Below are 22,789 nucleotides of genomic sequence, written 5' to 3'. Positions count from 1 at the left end.
CTATGCATTTGATCATGTCTTGATCTTCAGCAACGTGTTGTGCACGAGCCCTCAAAGGTTTCCGAGTTCGTAGGATCAAAAAAAAAAAAAAAAAATAGCAACGCGAGCAGGGTACAGCTAGTAATGAATAAAATATGTTTGATGTAATGACGTAGAAATGTGTTTCTTTTTATTAAACATAAAACCTCCTTCGCAAGCACTGGTCGTTACACCCCAATTATTCCATTTATTATGTACATTCTTGTGATATATAATATTTTAGAATAGTAAATTTCGTATAACTAGAATTTTTAATGTCTGTTTTATAAATAATTTTATTAATTTGTTTGGGAAAATTGTAACTTATAAGACGAAAATTTTTAAAAATAGTTTTATGACATCAATAATTATGTAATATCGTGCATTATTATAAATGTAAGCAAGTAGAGAATGCTTCTGTTAACTGCTCAGTAAAAATAAAAACCATTTCGATTTTAAAATGATAGACAAAAAGTATGGACTCAAATGTACAAAAATATTTTTTGGTAATTAATTGTAGAGCAATAAATTAATTTGGATAGATAAACACAAATTAAGTGAAGCATTTAATGATGACTACAATAATAGTAGTACAATAATTAAAACAAGGTATAATTACGCGGTAACTAACAGTTTTTGTAACAACGTGTCGCTTTCGTTGGAAAGTCACGTTTAGGCGAGTGCTCTCGCTTCCCATAATTCACGATTCTCCGGTTTTTACGAGAATATCACAACCCTACACTCTTGTGTTTATGTATTATCAAAACAATTTACGATGTGTGGAGATTATGTATTATAAGAGTATGTACTTAAAAATGATCTAAATCGTCATGTTTTTAAGCGGATTCGAAAAAAAGGATTTTCGCAATTCAACTGTATTCTTTATATATGTTATCTCATAGTTTTTTACTAGGTGTACCGATTTTAATGATTCTCTTTTTTATTCAACAGCTGGTACTTTTTTGCATCAATACAAAAACCTATTCAAATTTTATGGATATCAGAGGAGTACTTTTTGAGTTATCCCTAATAACGCGTAATCAATTGTTTTTTTTTTAACTACCCACGTAACTTGTCGATGTAAATTGAAGTCGTTTATTTTTTTTTATCGTTTGCGAGTAAACACAATTATCGTACGATTATTGTCAATCAAGAGATACCTGTAACTGCTGTTAAGCATTATACTGTAAACAATCATCTGCTGGGAAAAGTCATTTTTCTTAGTTAAAGAAAGCAATTAGAGATTAACTTGGCACTCTGCTTTACAGGATATTGGATACACAATATCTCAAAATGTGTCCAGTGAACACCAGAAATTCTCATCCAACCAGAAACTCTCACTTTTATTCCAATATTAGTTTGACCTTATAAACATAATCTAATTATTAAAGTTTATTGACGAATTCTGCAAAGTGACGTTAATGATAATCATCAATATACATATAATAAAAATATAAAAGTAACATGCTTGTGCACGCTTATCTCAGAAAAGGCTTATTAGATTTAGATGCGGTCACAGCTTCACCTAACATTTAATGTTTGTATTATGTCAATCGGTTTATAACTAAAAAAATTGATGTCAAATTAAAGAATCACGTTAAACACGTAAATACACAAACGACGATGTTTATAATCCAAAATAAACCAAAAGATATATCCAAAAAATGTTGTCCAAAGTCACTATTCCACGCGGACGAAGTCGTGGGCACAGCTGGTGTTATATAAAGCTTAAATTTACTAGACGAGAAAATTTTACTTTTAAAGACCATTAAAGAAATTAAAAAAAATAGCTTGGATAGTAATTTTAGTCAATATCAAGACAGTTTAATTCACGTTTGTACGAGAAAATTCTAGAATTTTGTAGAAAAATTCATTTGTACGTTCGGATAAAATCGTAGAATGAAAAACAATCTTATCTTTGTAATCAAATTAAGTTCGTCTCTGCCTTATTCATTTGTTTTGTTAATTGTACGTTCATTAAAACTATTTACAATGTTTGAATACTGGTTTATTTTATTTGTTCTGTTTGTATTTGGCGTCCATATTTTTGGGTTCATACAATATGTATTTGAAACTAGTAAATATTCCATGTTATTTAATATTTTAACCTTTATCGAAGTGTAGGCACAGAAAAGTGGTTTGCATTAGAACCGGTTCAATAATTCTCGTAATTAGTGCATTCATAGGCATACCGAAGTCTATATTCGACACCAGAGCAGTAGGAGCGATATTCGTAGCATTTTAATTTAAGAAGTTATATAGAATTATCGGTCGGTTTGTTGGCGATTTTAAGTAGCAAAGAAAATTCTAAGTTTGTCATAAAACTACTATGGTAAATAATCGTTAAAAGCAGCATAACGGATTAATTGACCTTTGCACAGCCATGGACCTGCCGAACATATAATTGAACAATTTCATTTAACGCGGAGACCCACTAGGTCAGACATCCAAACCGGAAAGAAATATTTGTAAAAATATAAAATCCCGAGCGGGATCAAACCCGCAAACCGTCGGTATTTTAAGCGACTAGACGCACCACTACACCAGAGCGGTCTTTTAGAGAATTTATAATAATACAATTTAATAAATAAATAAATAAAAATATGTTCAACATAAAAACGATTGCCTGTTTCAAAAATAAACAAACACAATGTTTGTCTTTTGGGTATCAGCCGGCTGATATATTGAACACAATTTTCTTGTAATAATACATGATAATGATATGACTCCCGAATTTCGGTTAGGAATCGCTGGAGCAAAAAACAGGCTAACAATAAACTTCGCCAATGTGCCTGTCAACAAGACTACATTGACTGTACAATTACGAGTAGGTATTATAAAAAACTAACTAAAACTGCTGTGTGGCTACGGCACTAAAGAATTTAGCCACCCCCTCTCTTCCCGTGGGTGTCGTAAGAGGCGACTAAGGGATAACAAGGTTCCACAACCATCTTGGAACTTAAGAAGCCGACCGATGGCGGGATAACCATCCAACTGCTGGCTTTGAAATACACAGGCCGAAGACGGGCAGCAGCGTCTTTGGTGCGACAAAACCAGTACTGCGGTCACCAACCCGCCTGCCCAGCGTGGTGACTATGGGCAAAACACATGAGTTCACGTTATTTTTGACGTAAACTTGTGGAGGCCTATGTCCAGCAGTGGACTGTATAGGCTGTAATGATTGATTATAAAAAACGATATCGAAGGTTTTAAATAGTAATTAAAATGTCAAACTAACTTTTTAAAACGCTTTAACGCTCATCATATTTAATACTACGCATCAGAAAATTATTTCGTTCATAAATATTTATGTGAATTATGATTGGTGCGTATGGTTCATTTTTGAAAGTAAGGCGAGATGAAATTGTAATTATAAATGTGAAGTTTCTTTGTGAAAAAGTGATTACATCTTTCAAGTCTTGCGCAATAAGGTTTTGTTTGATTACCGAAGATCGATGCGTAAATATTTGTAATGGTAGAAAGTTGTGAATTCTGCTTGTCATTTTATGGTGTTATAACTGGGTAAAACTATTAGTTTTTCTAGTCATGAACGTTATTGGCATTGCTTTAGTTAGAATCCATTACAAATTATTAATAAGTAAATTCATATATATATTTATTAGGTACTATTAATATTAAAATTTATATAAATAATAATTATTATTAAAATTTCAATACGGGTATTTTATAACCGTTGCAACTATTAACGTTGTGGAGTATCGCCGCATTCTATATATAAATGAAATTAGCATACGATACACATTTCGAAAAGCTATTATATTAAGAAGACTAATATTTTTCCGAGATTCTTGTTTAACGTCAAGCTCTGTTGCATTCGCGAATGCAGTTTAAGTTTCGTGCGTCGTATCACCTCGCTTCAACGATAATTGATACCTAAGACTTGTTTGTTTATATATGTTCATTTACATATGTACTTTTTAATTTTGGTCGTTAACATTATAAAAACTAGATAACATCGAAGAATATACATTGGCTTCCGATATTAATTTAAAACTATTAAAAATTACTCATGCTTTATTTTTTTTCATAATTATCGTTTTGTACAGTTGTATAGTTTTTATTATTATTTCAATTTAAAAATACAGTTTTTTATTTTTAGATTTCTTAGGCATTTAATCAGATTTAAATTTTGTTGTTACATTTTGATGCTCGATAACAGTAGTATCATCGTATGAAAAAATAGTTCAGCTGGGTACAAAGAAGAAACTGTACGTTATACAATCGCTACATTTCAAAATTTAATATTAAACAAGCAAAAATATCCCTCAAAGAAACTTTGATAAATATTAAAACATTTAAATCTACTGTTCATCTTGTTTAAAAGTTGTTGGGCTCCTTCCAGCTCATCTCCCGCTTCACGAAGCTAAAATAAAATTACACGGTACCCAGGCCAACTACCTAAGTAATGGAATGGACCTACAGAATGGACGGACTGCAGAACTCGAGTAATCTCAACTAAGATTAAGTCTCGAACTTACAGTATCGACTGTTCGAAGTGCATTATTTCGTATTCTCGAGTTCCAATCGTTTTCCAACTTTACAGCCAAACAAAGTTATTTTTATATTCGTTAAACAAAACAACAGATTTAGCCTGATCCGTTGTAATTCGAAGTTTGCGGTTTTTGAAAGTTAGATTAGTCTTCTCTTGTACGAAATAATTCGGTTTTTGTTATTAGTATGCGAACCTGTACCGATACTTGTAATAGAATTTTTTTGTCCGAATTCTTCCGAAACTCGATTATGTAGTATTTTCTATGTAAAACTTTAAGAGAATACAAATTAAGCGTGTTTTTTTTAAAGAAAAGTAGAAGGAACTTTTACGAGCTTTATTGGGTGACTCACACATTTTAGAAGGTTCCGCCATTAATTTAACTCTATTTTGCTTTCACTTAGTTCATCTCTAACAAAAACAGTGTGATTAATATTTAAATTTTGTAGCAACAAACATGCAAATAAACTTCGTTTGATAATTGCACTTGTAGACGCTCACTTGTTTGACAGAGGAAGTAAATAATTTCGCCTTTCTTTTTGGCGACAGATTTTTACGATCAATGTTATATTTTGATGAATTTGTAGGTCAGTGACGCTTGGCATCCGTAGGTAAACACGACAGAGTAACAAACGTGTTTGCAGCCTCCTTGATCTTGACATAGATTCTGTGCAAAATAAATCCTTAACTAAACCTGTTTGCTCGCTCTCCGTTCATTTGCAATCGCACATAGCATAGAAATCTTTTATTAAGCATTTGTCATTTTGCATGCATATGACCAAAAGAAAAATTTTGTTAATTTCATTTGAATGACTTTGCTAACGATGCACGACGCAAAAAGTACCCATTAAAATTTAATCGTAATTTAATCTTTCTCGTAATAACTGTATTTTATTTTTAAAGTACTCTTAAAACGTAAAAACGATATGTTGTGCGGTTTTCGAGCGGAATAAAGAAATGGAAAGGCATAATCCAATAGAGAACCATTCCCATATTATCTCTAATATTCTTATGTTATCTACAATAGTTTATGTAATTTGACGATTGCATAAGCGGAACAAAAGTAACTCAATTTATTTCTTGTGTACGATTTTAAGAGGACAATTAAAACGCACATTGTATATAATTTAATATGTTGATACTCTGTAAAATCATAAAACCGATATTTATAAATAAAAAAAACACAAGGAACTCAACCTATATGCAAACTCTTTCACAAAAAATAAATAAATAAATTGAAATATAAGGAAGGTTTACGTAACCGTAAAAAGTGATTACCGTTGTTTTTATTTTGAACCCACACACCACCAGGGGAGCCGTATGATTGTTTGCTGACCTAGTTATATATATATATATATATATATATATATATATATATATATATATATTAAACAAAAAAACTGTATGCACTTGGAAAAATACAGGTATTTTGAATTAACAGACAGGCACCTCAGTTTTGTTTATATGTATAGACAATTATTGTCACGAAAAGTTTAATATATAAAAAAAAACGAAAAAAAAACAACGAAACATAAAATTATGTAATAGTGTATAACATACTTTATTTAACAACATAATATCAAGAAGATTTTTAACTGAGGTAGGGCACAGCAGGAATTTCCTGCTCAAAATCTGGAGCAGCCCGACTGGGGTAGTACCTCGACCTTACAGAAGATCACAGCAAAATAATACTGTTTTCAAGCAGTGTTGTGTTCCTGTTGGTGAGTAAGGTGACCAGAGCTCCTGGGGGGTTGGGGATTGGGTCGGCAACGCGCTTGCGATGCCTCTGGTGTTGCAGGCGTCTATAAGCTACGGTAATCGCTTACCATCAGGTGAGCCGTACGCTTGTTTGCCGACCTAGTGACATAAAAAAAAAAAGCATATAGAAAATTAAATACCTCACGTGAGTGTAGTCACGGGCAAATCGCAGCTAAATCAATAGGTACATTTTATTGCATTCATTTTCCTTTATACCGACATTCACCCTGCACGTAATGTCAAGATCAAAGAAATACATTCGTCGTCTTGACCGAGTTTAAAACTTCTTATCCATCTTTAGAATATGACTTCGCATTACTAATAACATAACTATATATGAACATGGACATTGAAATCTTTGCACAAGGTGGATAATAGATTTATGTATGCGATGTTTTAAAGGTCTCTAAGGTATTAAAACTATTACATAAGCATATACTCGTAAAACCTTCTTGTTGTTATGTGCTGCAAATTGTTAGTTAATTTTACAGGTTTGTGATGTTTAATCTGCGTGTTATTTTTTGTTTCTTCTAATTGTATTTAGTATGTAAGGCTTCTTAGATTTTCTTAATTTTTTCTTTATTAGTCGTTAGGTTACTTTATATTTATGGTTTTTGCTTCGCTTTTATAAATCGTGTAGTGAAGTTTTAAATCCTAATTTACTTGTCAATAATACTGGTACCATTTTCTCGTCAATCACAATTTCTTTATTTTCGTTTCATAATACTATACTCGACCGATTTCAAAGAACGATCGTTCTAACGATCATCTCTTTCTGATCACCTCTCATCTTCTACAACTTTCTTGTGATCTTCTTGTGTAAGATCTGATCTATCTTATCGCATATTAAATAATCGTTTGTAGATATCCAAGCATTCAGCTAATGCGACGCTGTCTAAACCTATAATATCAGCATCCGCTAATGCCTCAGGCCTGGCTGCTCCAGCTGCGTCCATTGTCATTTTTTTGATTGTCAATGACCTCACAGCAATCTAACATAATTGATTGATTTTAACCGTAGAAATGGTATCACAATACTTTAAAACAAAGTTATCCTTCTTATAGAACGTGCAGTTAAAATGTCAAATTTTCCAAATTCATTACTACGAGTATTGACTATACCACAAAGTAAACCAAAAGTGTGTGTGAATGTTTATTACAATTACACACACTTATATGGTTGCACATAGCACTAAAAGTGCAAGTTAACATAAAGAAACAATACCACATTTTAAATAGTGGACGTTTAATTGGGTCTCTGAGTGTATTTGAGATCTTCATAAGCTTGTATGTATTCAAAAATTGACCGCTTCAGCGGGGATCGAACCCGCGTCTCCGACTGACCGTGTCGGTGCTCTAGCCAATTAAGCTATGGAACGATGTACCCGCTAAATCGAAATTTTTGATATGATGATTTTTATATTCAGTTTAAGCGAACCGTGGCGCCGTCTATAGTGAGCTCTTTACAGAAACCCGTAACTATTCAAAGTTTCATATTACAATGAAAATCTTTGACAGGAGACGACACCGTGCTATTTTGTAATATCTACGATTTTATTTTTGTGTTACCCACGCATTGGGAATTCTAAACATTTTTGAATATCATATCAAAATTGACCGCTCCAGCGGGGATCGAACCCGCGTCTCCGACTGACCGTGTCGGCGCTCTAGCCAATTAAGCTATGGAACGATGTACCCGCTAGATCGAAATTTTTGATATGATATTCAAAAATGTTTAGAATTCCCAATACGTGGGTAACACAAAAATAAAATCGTATATATTAGTAAAACAAGTTCTAGTTAACAAAAATAGTTATAAAGAGTAGTTCTTCTAGTATCTAAATCAACCGGTTTATAATATTATCACACACTCAAATTGTAAATAAATGTGATAATAGCTTTAGGTTTACACAACGCATGAATTCATGTTAACAATTTTATGATATTCGTTATTTATGTCCTATGTGACACACTAGATTGTACGTAATTTGTTATTTACATACGCTACAAGATCGAGACACGATGTCTCAATGTCGCAATATATATTTCTGAGTTATAAATTTGCTATTATTGGTTCAAATGCTGCCTTCCTTCATTATAAATAAATAATTTATTGATCTCAGAAAAAACAAAGCTTTACCTATTTATGTTATATTGTATATATATATATATATATATTTATGTATATATTTATCGCTATTTATATAAACTTTGTATGGTATAAATAAAAATGGTAGAAATATATTTTTACAGAGCAACGGTATGTAATATAGATACTACTGTAAGTACCAACCACAGCCTATATAGTGAAATGTCGTTGTATAATAGGACAAAGGTCTCTTCTTCTTTTGAAGACACGATTAATATTACATACATATTTTATTTTTTATCCTATTTGATTAATTGATAGATTGAGCCTGTCACATTTCACTGTCCCACAGGTTTCTTTCCCTCTTTCTTCTGATATGTCCTATTTTGTCTTATAAACAAAGGAGAATACATTATGCTCTATTAAAGAGTGCCTTAATGTTGCCTATAATTGTGACGTAATTTTTTTTAAATTTAACTGCGTGTAAATAAGAAACCGTTATCATATAGAATATTCTATCTCATTATATCACAGGTTACAGAATGTTATTAAAATATAACAAAGAGTTAGTATTCAGGACAGGCTAAGCGTGGGGGGAGTGAACTTGGGTGCAATGACTCCCCGTTGAACTGGTCCTTGTACTTCGTGTAGTACCACGAACACTGAGAAAGTCTTGGTAATGCTCATATCATGTAATACACATCAATTATTACGTACACGGTACTCGTGAATTTATATCTCCCGTTATCTTCTTGTGGTTTTTCGGAATTCTTCTTACAGTGTAATGTAATCATTATTTATTACGGTTTCAATAAATTCAGTTATTTTTACAAATGAAATGAACGAAAATATAAATTCATAATAAAAAAATCTCTTTATTCAAGTAGGGTTCAAAAACACTTATTCGTCATTAAATTTTTATAATGATATAAACAAGTGGTCGCTCAGTGATCGAAATTTGACCATAATTAAAAATTCAAATTAAAAAAATAAATTAATGATAATAAAGAACTTTTTTTAAAAAAAATTCAATTTGACTACAGACAATTCAACAAAAGAGTATAATATGCATGGTAGTGTGTGTAATGTAGTTTTTTATTGATTGAATATATTATACTGCATTATTAAAAAAAAAAAAAAATAGTATTCTGCACTCCTTTTCTATATAAACTATAAGGGTGCGAAATTTCATACTCCGCTGTCCGCGTAATTTTCGTAAAAAGGGGTACAAAGTTTTTGCTTCACATATTAATATATAGATTTTTATAGATAATGTTCTTATTGTTACAATAATTTAATTTCATGTACTTAAAGTTGTACATATAATTATAGTACTAATAATATAGTTCACCTAAATTACTTTGTTTAGTCAATTTTTATAGCTAGTCGTAAGCAGGCAAAGTAGCGAGAACAAGTAGTTAAATTATAAAATAGATTAATTAATTCACGTGACTGTACTCGTTGTAGGTGACTGGATATTTCCATAACAAGAAATGTAACATTTAGTTATACAAAATGCTTTAAGAATTGATGACTATTAAGCGTAGAACGATTTATAACTTAACAACTTAATAAAACTATTATTTATCGATTGTTTATTAATAACATTATTATATATTAATAACGATTGTATCGGCAATTGAAATCGAATATGCATAAAATGAGAAAGAGAGTGATTGTGTAATTTTAAATATAATTCTGTGTTAAAAATTACTTAACAGATAAAAAAGGATGTTGCTATTTTATTTCTATTTGAATATCGTAATTTAAACGTTTATGATATTTTAATAGATGTTATGTAATTTACGAAACTTTATAAAACATGTAAATTTGAATATTTCATTTTTTGTTGTAATTATTTTGTGCCAAAAAAGTGGTTCCTTATTGTATATATTAATTAATGATCATCGTTCTAATGCAATAGTTGCGAAATGGAATAACGGAATAAAGGAAAAAACTTTTTTCATACATAACAAACATCCATGGAATCCTAAGTACCCATGCTTTTTTTCATTTACACTTTAATTTTTAAGCATTCAGGCGTATAAGTTTCAACATTGCATGAATCAAATTACGAACTAAAGCTTAGTATCTCTAATTTGATGGTGAGTCCAGAACTGACCGTGATAGATGGAATTAAACATTTGTCGTGAGTTCGATTCTGTGCGTGAGTGAGCGGATATTTGTATTTGACAAATATTTGTTTTTAGGGTGAGCGTTTGACTTGGTGAGCCTTCCTATCATGTCTCGATAGGTAATAAAGCAGTTGGTCTAGTTGTTATAATAAGAACCTGGTAACGATCGTTTTGCAAATCTTTCTCCTATATAGTATTTTTAATATTGTAAATCCATTTTTTACGTACTAATAAGAAATATAGTATATATATATATATATATATAGGAGTAGAATCAAACTCGTATATGGGACATGCATTGTCTGATTAAAAACTAGATATATGTACTGAACGTTTAGAAAAAAAGGCTTATGACTTTCTTTTCCTGTATGGAGAGTGAGCCTTTTTCTTAGCAGTGGCATGTTTCAGGCTGAATAAATCATCACAAGTAAAAAAATAAGCGTAAGCATTTCTAGAAATAATAGGAACAAAGATATCTATTATATACCGTCTAATAATATTTACAATGTATTAAATCGTCACGTTTTTTTGCTTAACTTCACATTTTGTCTAACTTTCGCTTGACATCATATATTTATGTGAGCAATTCGTACAGCTGGTATCGTGTATAATTAGTTGCGTCAGAATACCGCTACGTGCGCCTTATGCTTTACGACTTGAGATCACAGTGACGAGCGTTCGCGACTACTTTTAATAGATGAAATATACTTTTAAAGTGTACCATAAATATAAATTCTAAAAAATAAATAATAATAGGACTTTATTTTCAGATTTTTATATTTTTATTTTCTTGTACATTGGACATTATGTTATTCATACTGATGCTGAATAATTCTACATTTAATTTCATCATAACTGCAAACTAACTGTTTGAGAGTTAGGAATTCATTATCGATTATCATTTCTATTAAAATGGTGTGCAGGTATGAATTACAATAAAATTTCAAAAATAAATATTTCGTTCTTAAAAAATATACGTTGAAAATTTCTAATGTATTTATTTAAACCTTAATTATGTCTTGTTTATACCCTTGCAATCGTCACAGTATGTTGTTCATTCAGCTTACAAATATCTAAAGCTTCACTAAGCCCGCTAGATCTCAGTTAACATATTAAGGACCTTATCAGATCCATAGTTTCGTCGCGTGTGGAGAATAAGTTATGGTCGGTTACTTTCACAAGAACTGCAGATCTTCGGCCGTTTATTATCCGATGCTTTTCCCGTCTTCTGCACGAACAACAAATTTTGTATACGGATATTTAAAATTTACATGGATGATTCCAATAATGTGCACGTATTACATAATTCACCAGATGTTTGTCGTGGTTTTACCTGTATTTAATTTGATGCCCATATTGGTAAACAATAAAATTCTTCTTCTTACAAAGGATAGTATGATATTCTTAGACACTATAACTTTTTTATTATCTAGCTTTAGATTGACTAGAAATAAATAATTTGCGAAAAAAATTCTGCTTATTACTATTCATTATTATTATACATTCCTCTCGGTCTCACTAATTTCTTTTTAATAGTTTAAGAAGAATAAGGCACATAGTAATATAATGATGCTTTTGGATAAAGTAATAAAAAAATAATGGTATAAGGAATTATTTTAATTATTTCACTAGCTTAAGATCTGACCAATTACAAATATTTATTAATTACATATATATTATTAATTACATATTATTTTCGTATACATCAATACATACCTATTAATTAAGGGATGAAACACATTATCCAATATCGTGTTGCATACATTACACATAATCAGGTTGATCAAGTTCGCCTGACAAGATTTGATATATTAATTGTACTATGCCTTATTAAACTTTTGGTACTTTAAAACACTTTTAATAAATACTTCACACTTACAGATGTATTACAGATATTAAAAACTTAAATACTGAGATTACGACGAAATATATAAACGATCAAAAAAACTTTATAACACGAGAGTTTAACTCACTGTCCACACTCAATAAACCTGAAGGCATATTTACCACAGCTGACAAAACTATCAAAGGTAAAACTTTAATATGCAGAAAAAAAATTAATGTATATTTTTCATTTTCACTCTCAAAGTCACTCACTCACTGTTTATGTTTCAGATATTTTTATTCACAGCGTGTAGAGCCAGAAGTTGCGGTTTATTAATTGAAGTAAAAAGGTCTCCGGTTTTTTTTTTTATACTTGACCATGAGACATAATTTAAAGTTTTTTCAATAGTCCAAACTTTGGCAATGTCTAAAACATTTAGATTTTTGAAATTTCTGAAGACAATTGACGAGCAGAAGTAATATATCTTATACTATTAAACGAGCAATTCTTGTATACATATATATATATATATATATATATATATATAAAATAATTAAAAAAGAATTTATTTTAAAAAATAATTTATTTAATTTATTTTATTTTTTTTATTTTTTATATTTATTTATATTTTTTATCATTGTCGGTAAAAAATATTATTAATATTTTATAAATAATGATTTCCAAGAAACACGATTTACTAAAAATACCGCGCTATGCTCGGTCACCCAGGTATTATAATATAAATTCTACAAATAAAATAATATACATTTATAAATGTTTTCTTGGAAGAAAATAACGAAAGAAATACTTTATTTTAAATGAATCCCCTCACCCTATATTAGGTGTGGAAGATTGCTTGTAATGAAACCGCCTCTGCATTTTTATCTGTATTGTAAGAGAGTGAGATTGTTTTTTTGGTATAAAGCTACACTTAGTAAACAATAAGAAAAATAGGCAAAGTGGCTTTTTGGTGCAGTAAGCAGTGACTTTAAAAGTAAGCTTAGAATTTAGAGCTCAGAGTGAACTTTGATCCCCAGAGCTCGATTCCCTTTTCGAGTTTTGGATGTAATGTCTTATGTTTATTGAAAAAAGTTAATATGTTTTTTATTCGCCTATCATACGACATAAGTATTAAGTTGCCTTGCTCGTAATGTAGGTACTTAGATAACGATATTAGAAAATGTATTTCAAACTGTCGAAGGTATGTTTATATATATATATTAAAAAAATCTAAAATGCTAGTTCTTCAGTGTTCATTTGATAATGAGTACTAAGTAAGCTATCACCTTCGCTATTTATTTAAATTATGTAAGTCGCATTACGCAGTATGTGTGGTTAGTTACGTAGAATTGTAACATGATGTTATGCACATATGAACACTGCTTTCTTATGTATTTTAATGCTAATAACTAATGTAAGTGATAAAAGAAAATAACTAAACACTGTATATAATATTAATTTATAACATTTAATAACAACATTTTTGGTGTAGTGATGTGTGAAGTCGCCTAAACACTAACGGTTTGCGCGTTCAATTCCCGCTTGGGATAGATATTTGTTTTTGTAGAAATATTTCTTTCCCTGTAGTGGAGCAGCGTGGTGGATTAAGATTCAATCCTTTGTCTACAAGGAGAAAAAAGCCTATGGCTAGAATGTTACAGGCTGAATCATCATCTATCTATATTATGTAATAATTGTATTTGCTAACAAAATGGAAAAAAAAAACATCAAACGTTCGAAAAAAAAATACAACTTAGCTCTATGAAAAAATCGTCAAGTAAATACATACACAATCAAATTTTAATGAGACCACAGGACAAGTAATAATATTCGGTTAAAAAAGAATCAACAAAATCCGTACATCTAGTACAAGTTATAGGGAGGTAACACAAATAAAAATACAGTAAAATGTAAAACATTATCTTTTGTTGATGTCTCTTAAAAAGATGTTAAAAATAATATTTAAAAAGATAGAAAACAACACTATTTTTATCTAATTTAATTAATTGTTAGTAAATACTATACGGACTGTTAACTAAATATACATACTGTCGAAAAGACTATAATTTAAATGATTGTGTTTGTTCGCAAACGAAAAATAGTCGATTTCAATTACATCGTCGAGTAACACAACATAGGTAAACGAAAAAATAGTCAAGTAACTATGCATTATTAGAAATAACTCAAAAAGTAAGTAGTCATTGGATCTTGATCAAATTTAAATGAGACCACATGACAACCACCACCTGATTTCGATTAAAAAAAGAATCATCAAAATCAGTACACCCAGTCAAAAGTTATGAGGTATAATAGTAGTCAAGTAAATATGCATTATTACAGACAGTTCAAAAAACTTGTCATTAAATTTAAAAGGGACTACATCAAAAGCTCCATTTCCGATTAAAAATAGAATCATCAAAATCGGTTTTTACCCAGCAAAAAGTTCTGAGGTTACACACATAAAAAATATAGTCTAATTGAGAGTCTCCTCCTTTTTCGAAGTCATTTAAAAATAAAATCTTTCGATAAAACCTATTTTTAAGACACATTCTTGTTTTTAAATATTTTTTGATAAAAAGGTTATGTTCGGCTAAATTTTATCTTATAATTGCAGCAATATCTGTTATCAACTTTCGAATAAATTTATGTAGCTAATGGAATTGGATAAGGTATAAATATGTTTTCGTGTCCGTACTAATGTGGTGCACAGATTATCTAAATTTAGAAATGGAAATTTCTGTTCATTTTTTATTCTTTTAAAAAGTTCTTACAAAACGATCTGCGAAAAAAAAATTATGTTCTCGTTAGTGAATTATCAAAACATTCATAAATAAAATTATAAAATTCTAAACACTAAGCATTTATTTTAATTAATTTGACTTTTGAAAGATTTGACCTTTACAATTTTATACTATTACTTACATATTTTTATAAAAACTAATATTTTTAAAATTAACTTTTAGATTTAATTTTCAGCGTAAAATTTAATTTTTAGCACTAACAATAAATATTCTTTTAATTTCAAATTTCCTAATAATATTTTCAAGATAACGTTTAGTTTGTACATATTTTGGTATGTTTTGTTAAATATAGTTCAAGGCTAATTTTCGTTTTGTTACGATACTCATTTTTATTTCACACATTAAAAATATATTTATTAAAACGGAAATGAAATTATTTTTTCGAATGCAATATGTATAAAATATACATTATTTTTATTTAAAATTAAATTCGTTTAAAAATAAATGTGTTGAAAATAATCAAAGAACATAAAATTGTTTTAAATTGAATGAACCAATTAGCTGATAGCGTCGTGATTGAGGCATCGCTGTTTATTTAGCAAAAAAAACTTTAAACATAGAACTCAATTGCAAAAGTACATATTAACAAACAATTTTGCCTTCATTGTTAGCCTTTATGCATAGTAATTGTATGAATATTCATTAAGCAGAATTTAATAATTTGCCTAACATTATAAATATTTTTTTTTAACTAAAACGCATTATTGTTTTACGCTTTAAGTGACATTTAAGAAAATAAGCTTTTATTGACGTTGAAAACGCTAATTGGGTATCGCAAGTATAATTGCTGCTCTTATAAAGTTCTCATACAAAACATTTGAAATTAATTTTCATATTAAAATAATAGTCGACATTCTTATTCCAAGTATTGTAAACAATCTCTCGAGAAATCACGATCGCTCCAAGGTATGCTTCAGATTGAGAATAACGTAAAAGGTTACCGTAATAGGTATTAGTAATTATTTGAACGCCTTGTGAATTATTACCAATATACTGGTATATCTTTGACTCCAAAGGTCAATAAAATGTATAGACTACATACTTTCTAAACAATACACTTTAAGATTTGTGACAATTATAATTATGTATGCATTCGTAACAATCTCCCATGTCCATAATATGGGATATTGCATTGATATGCATTTATTGATACTGACGGATTAATTTATTTGTGTCTTTTTTATATTTCTCCAATCAACATGTCATCGTAATGTTATATCATGTAATGCAGATGCGTAAAATCAAAAAAGGCATAACTATGTTACTAACAGAACCTTTATCACGCATATTATTTTCAACAATAGTTAAATATTGTATTGCAACATCATACCTAACCTCACCTGTTAAATCTTAGTACCGCTTATTGTAAGGCTAAAGCTATCGTCGGTAGCAACTTGAACCGAACCTAATCTACCTACCTACGATAAATCACCCACTGTCGATAATGCTCACACAACATCGGTACATAAGAATGACATTCAAATGCGTTAACGTGATCAAGTACTGCCACTAAAATAGACTGAGGATAAGCAATGATAAACAATATGTAAAAAATTCGTAAATTTTCATAGGAAACAAAAATATTCAAACTATCAGACGAAAAAGTTTAATTTTTTTTAACCACCATGAATTTTTTGCGTTAATATATCGATTTTTTTTTCTTTAATACAAATTTTGTTCAGAAAATTACGGCCATACATACTTTTCGACAATTCATTTTTATTTATAGGTATAGACGTTCCGTAATAAATATTTAACTAGAGTTGTAGAGTATGTGTCTACAGATTGAATAACACATTGTAAATCAATACAAATAAATTCGGTAGCTCAAAAAACGCTCTATGCTAATTACAATCGATCAAGCAAATAAATTCTATAACAGAGAGATGCTTGGCATTTGTAACATCGTTATGATATATTAATTCATAATCTCACCTCATAACGTGTAAGTATTTATACTACACTGTATCTTGTAAAATGTAGGTCGATTTTTTTACAGACAAGTTGTTTTACTTTTGAAATACGATAATAAAAGAAAACTCAGTACAATGATTTCGATGTTTCGTCTGTTAATACATTACCCGCCTTTAATTGAGGAGTCGAGTGAAAATGGTACAAATAGAAAATTCTATATTACCGATGCGTTAAGATTGTTTTTCTCATAGAATTAACAGCTTCCGTCCGTTGCTCGTGACAGTGAGAGTGGTATGTCTTTAGTAGGTCGTGGTGATCACACCTCCGAGTTGGCGTGGGATATTTAGAACAAGAGAAAACTCGCATGCTATGATTTCTTACAGTAAATTATTCCTAAATAACGTGTGCATTGCGGTTAGAAATTCATTTATGATTCGAATAATTGAAAAGTCGTAGTTTTCAAAATGGCGTCTGTGTATCCAATATTGCGGCAAATTTCATTTATTACATCGGATTAACAACCCAAAGTTGTCTATCCAGTGATTACTTTAAATTGGAAAATACTATGTAAGAGATGATTGAAAATGTATTATTAGGTATCTTTTTTATGCAGTAGACTTATTGAATTAAACTTGTAGCTAATTTCAATATATACTAATCATACACAATTTCGATTTTACGTAATAATTACTTATATAAAAAAACAACTTATCTTTTAAATGTAGATGAAAAATGTTTAGTTTTAATTAAGTAATAACAGAAAAAAAATGTAAATTTAATAGGTATTATAATAATAATTTAAAAAAAACGGACTACACGACAGAAGTAAAACTTCTGTAGTTGCTACGAGTATAAATAATGTACGAAACGTAGCTCTCTCTCTCTTTCTATCTCTACAAAATTATATCTCCTTCTCAACTTCCGTTCGCCTCGCTCGATAACACTTTTCATAACGCTCTCGTCACGCATTATTCACCTGCTTACTCCCCAAGTCAAGCGTGCGTAAAGAAGTTTTATTTATAAAAACTTTAATTTTAAACTATTACTTTTCAACTGTTAAATAATTGCGGTTTCGCGAAGTTTAGAACAGTGTTAATAGGCTTTCGTTATGCCCTAACGATGTTACATATTTCGTGCGAACCGTATCGGATGTTACGAAATGGCGAAAAAAACTCATCGATTGTTACATCCATGCTAATTTCAATGTTGCTACACTTATTTTCAAGAAACTTACACAACTTCGATTCCAACACTACAAATTACTTATTATGATTATTCAAATAAAAATAAAAATATTGACACTAAATAGTGACATCTTTTTCTAAGTTATTGTTATAATATTTAAATGACCAATTAAGATTAATTAATTAAGTTAAGACCTATTTTTAAATAATAATAATTATTTTGAGTTCGCCTATAATTGCAATTTATAATGACAAATAATTAATTATACTGTTAATTTTAGTTAAAAAAATATATGAAAGTTGTACGTTCTGTTGATTTCCTATTTAATAAAATATAATTTAAAAAAAAATAATAAAAAAATCTCAGAATTTTAAATACGATCTTGTCAAGTTTTAGCATAAGGTAACATTTTTGGAATAAAAATAATAAATTGAAATAATTTCTTTTTTTAATATAGTAACATAACGTAATAAAAGAAATGAAAGTAAGTTAAAAAATTTAATACAATTTCTCCAAAAAAGTTATTAATATGTAAATTTAAAATGTTATCTAAGTTTATGATTTATTTATATTATATTTAATAACGTTTTATATAACAATTTTCTTATTCCTTTTTTAAATTACATTAGATATATTTATTTATTATTATTTTATTTTTTTATTTATTATCCGGTTAATATTAATTTAGCTAGCAATATTTAAAAAAAATAATCGCAAATATTATATTTTATATATTTTCATAAATAATTTAGTCAAATATTCTTTTATTAATTAGAATGATTGAATTTGTTTCGAAGTAACATTAACGTATAATATTTCATGCTAATGATGGATACCGTTCATTGACACCGTTTAAATTTCAATGCGTTTGTCAGATTTAATCATACATGTACACTTTTAAGAATAAAATTACTATAAAAATGTAGTATAAACATTAAAAATATTTTTATTTAATTATAATCTAGACGCTAACTTAGACATTTAGACTCTTTATACTATATATAACTACTCTATATCACTAAATGTATAAATTTATAATAAATAAAAAAAGAAATATCATCAATAAATAAACCCATTTAAATTGAACATATAATGTCATAAAAATGTGCTTTAAATTATTAAAAATTATAAAGAAAACTCACCTCAAATGTATATAAACTAAAACACACACAAAGCACAAAAGTTCAATAGCCACAGTTCACAAGCTATGTCGAAGCGCGTATTATCGTTAGTGTTACTTAGTTCGTTCTCAGCCACTGTCGATGAAACACTGAGCAGAACGGAAGACTACTGCCAGCGCCCGCGCATACCTAAAAGTAAAACCAAAACCGTTCGCCGCATATCAAAAATACTACCAATCTAACACAATACAAATTAAGGTGAAGGATATAAACGGTAGCAATGAGAATTTCACGATAATCGTTCTGATTTATATCGATCAAAGCTTGCGTATCGCTAATTGTTGAGATAAGTAAATGAGACCGTGCGAGCTTCGATTAGTAAGAAATAGGCTTTAACTTGATGCTTAGTTGTGAAAGAAATTACGACACTATTTACTATTGTACCTAATTTGACGCTGAATTAGATAAATCGGATTAACTGTTTATATTTATTTTTATAAGTTTTATATGATTACGTTAGGAAACAAAATATGTTAGCTGGAGTGAATAGTTTCGTGTAACATTCACGGATGTGTTACAAAAACAGCAGAAACTTAAGAATTTTCATTAAAACTTCACAATTTCACAGTGATTTATTAATAAAATTTTAAGCTACCTATTGTTACTGTGATAACAAAATTTATGTGACAATTACCATCTAATGTATAAACTACTCCCCTTTAAACGATAATAAAAAACGTGTCGTAAATATTGTTTATTGACATTTTATATGTCGTCAGTGGGTCATTTTCGGCTGACTTATAACGATTTTACGATATTTTTAATATTATTACACTTTGTTTATACATTTTTAATTGCAGTTTTTTACAAATTGCAATAAAATTTCATCTCGAAAATATTATTGAAAAAAAAAAACTAAAACGTTTTTGTGATAATTGGTTTTATTGTGAATAACTGACAAATAATATTAGGTGCTTTGATTAGAGTATTATGAGCATGATGAATATTCTGAGGTGGACAAATACTAGAATTCTGACTATAATTACGTGACATAGATACCATAATATTATTACGGTGTTGTTATATTAAATATTAAACTTAATTGTGTTTATTCAATATAACATACAGTTTTTTGTACATTTTATAATCGAATGGTCCTGTGACATTCAATAGTAAGTTTACAAATTTTAATTAAAGCGTTTTTGCTTGATTTTATGTTATGTTTCTGAAAATTTCCAATTTTCTTTGTTTTGCGATTCCGTAAAAATCTTCTACAAAATAATAATAATAATAATTAACTATATTAATAATTAACCGGATTGATCTAGTTCTTCTTCCCTTCTCGAGTTTTGCGCTAAGCAAAATAATAAGCGATTCATTTTTAACCGACATCCAAAAAAGGAGGAGGTTCTCAAATCATTGTTAAATTTGATCGACAACTGATGACAACATTATGAGCAATCTTTGATAACGCGTATTTACTTGGATATTTTTTTGTTTACTAATGTTGTATTACTTGTCGATATAATAAATTACAGTCGGTTTTTTTGGTTGCGAGAAAACACAGTTAATATTTAACCAAATAAATAATTAGTGAACTACGAGTAAATACATATATGATTGTGCTAAGTTTTAATTTTCTCTTAATTATGTCAGTTCGTTATGATCGAAAATAAAATAGATAAAATTAGAAAAAGAATTAACTATGTAAACCGTAAAAAATAACCCAAAAAGAAGTTTAAATGTTTTGGATTTAAACAGGAAAAATTAAGTATATTAATGGAATACAAAAATTGTTAAGTAACTAATGATTGCAATTCCGCAGCCTTTTCAAACCCGCGGGATTGAAACGTGGGATTAATCAATCTCGCACGGGATCCCGCACTCTTAAAATAATATTATAAATCTAATAGGAGCTCATTTTTTTGTAAAAAATCGTTTTTTGTTTAACATAACATATTGTATCTAATTAATTTTTATTTTACATGTCAAATGTAATTTAACAATCATAATTTGTTTCCTAACAAAGAAGAAGAAGAAGAAGAAGAAATATACTTTATTGTGCATATTACATAACATACATCTTTAAAAAAAATAAAATTTGCAAAACAATACTATGCACAAAGGCGGTCTTATCGCTAGGTAAGCGATTTCTTCCAGACAACCTTGGGGTAGAGGAGATTTTAAAATAAAAAGAGTAGGGTTATCAAAAGGCAAAACAAAAAATTAAAAACAAAGTAGATCCTACATTCTAATAATAATACAATAATATATATATATATATATATATATATATATATATATAGTATATATTATAAACATATAAAGAATTAAATACGCAAATAAATACATACCCATTACATTATGCTTTATCGTAAAATATATACACAAATAAATACATACCTATTACATTAATTATGAAGTAGATAATATTTAATCATAAATATAATATTGAATAATTATCGACAGCACATTTACGAATAACTACGAGTAAACTTACTAACACAGACCAGCTTTTCACTAACAATTTAGGTAAAAATCTTTTAGTAGCTTCTTAAATGATGTAAGAGTTTTAGCCTCCCTAATAGTTTTAGGCAAAGCATTCCACAGAACTATTGACTGCACTGTAAAAGAGCAATTGTAGAAAGCAGTATGATGGATAGGAATATACAGCGTAGTTGTATCATTCGAGCGCAGTGCCTTGTCAGATTCACGCACTACAAACTTTTCTCTTAGATACTCAGGGGCCCGGGGACTTTTAAGCACACAGTAAAGCAGCGCCAGCATTCTAGTATTCCGGCGAAAGCGGATTGGCAACCACTTGAGCTTTTTACGAAAATCGGATATGTGATCGTATTTTCGCAAAGAAAATACGAATCTAATAGCTAAATTTTGGAGCCTCTCAAGTTTTGTCAGTTGTTGTTCAGTAAGGTCAGGATAGCACGCATCGGCATAGTCGAGATAAGACAGGAAAAGAGATTCCGCGAGTGCAATTTTAGTAGAAGTCGGTAGCATGTATTGTAAGCGTCTTAACGAATGCCAAGTTGAAAACATTTTTCTACTCACTTCTTTAATCTGCGTTGTCCAGTTCATATTCTCGTCCATGTAAACGCCAAGATTTTTAACGCACTTACTATATGGTATGGAAGTGTTATTGATGAGCACCGGAGGTAAAGAAGCCCAGTCAATCCTCGAAATAAAAACCCGACTACCCAATACTATAACTTGCGATTTCACTGGATTTAATTTAAGACCATAACAGCGACTCCATTCAGCTACAGCAGCAAGATCTTTATTAATTATAGTAATAGCCCCAGGCAAGTTTTCGAGGTCAGACTGAGCATAGATCTGCAAATCATCTGCATACAAATGGTAGAGAGAAGAAATGTTATTCGTGATGTTGTTAATGAAAATGGCAAATAGAAGAGGTCAT

The 22,789-nt window shown here is 29.5% G+C and overlaps 1 protein-coding gene across 1 annotated transcript in view; it reads right to left on the bottom strand.

The window, feature by feature from the left end:
- The window catches only part of LOC123670055 (flocculation protein FLO11), a 136,950-nt gene extending 117,406 nt beyond the window's left edge, over positions 1 to 19,544 (bottom strand). The window contains exon 1 of the mRNA XM_045603564.1: positions 19,378 to 19,544. The gene's annotated coding sequence lies outside the window, so the exon portion shown is untranslated. The remainder of the gene's footprint in view (positions 1 to 19,377) is intronic.
- Positions 19,545 to 22,789: the final 3,245 nt, after the last annotated feature.

Source organism: Melitaea cinxia, chromosome 4 (genome assembly GCF_905220565.1).
Source record: "Melitaea cinxia chromosome 4, ilMelCinx1.1, whole genome shotgun sequence".
NCBI classification, from domain to species: Eukaryota; Metazoa; Arthropoda; class Insecta; order Lepidoptera; family Nymphalidae; genus Melitaea; species Melitaea cinxia.
The sequence above is the reverse complement of the archived record's forward strand: the minus strand, read 5'-3'. Positions and strand labels throughout refer to the sequence as shown.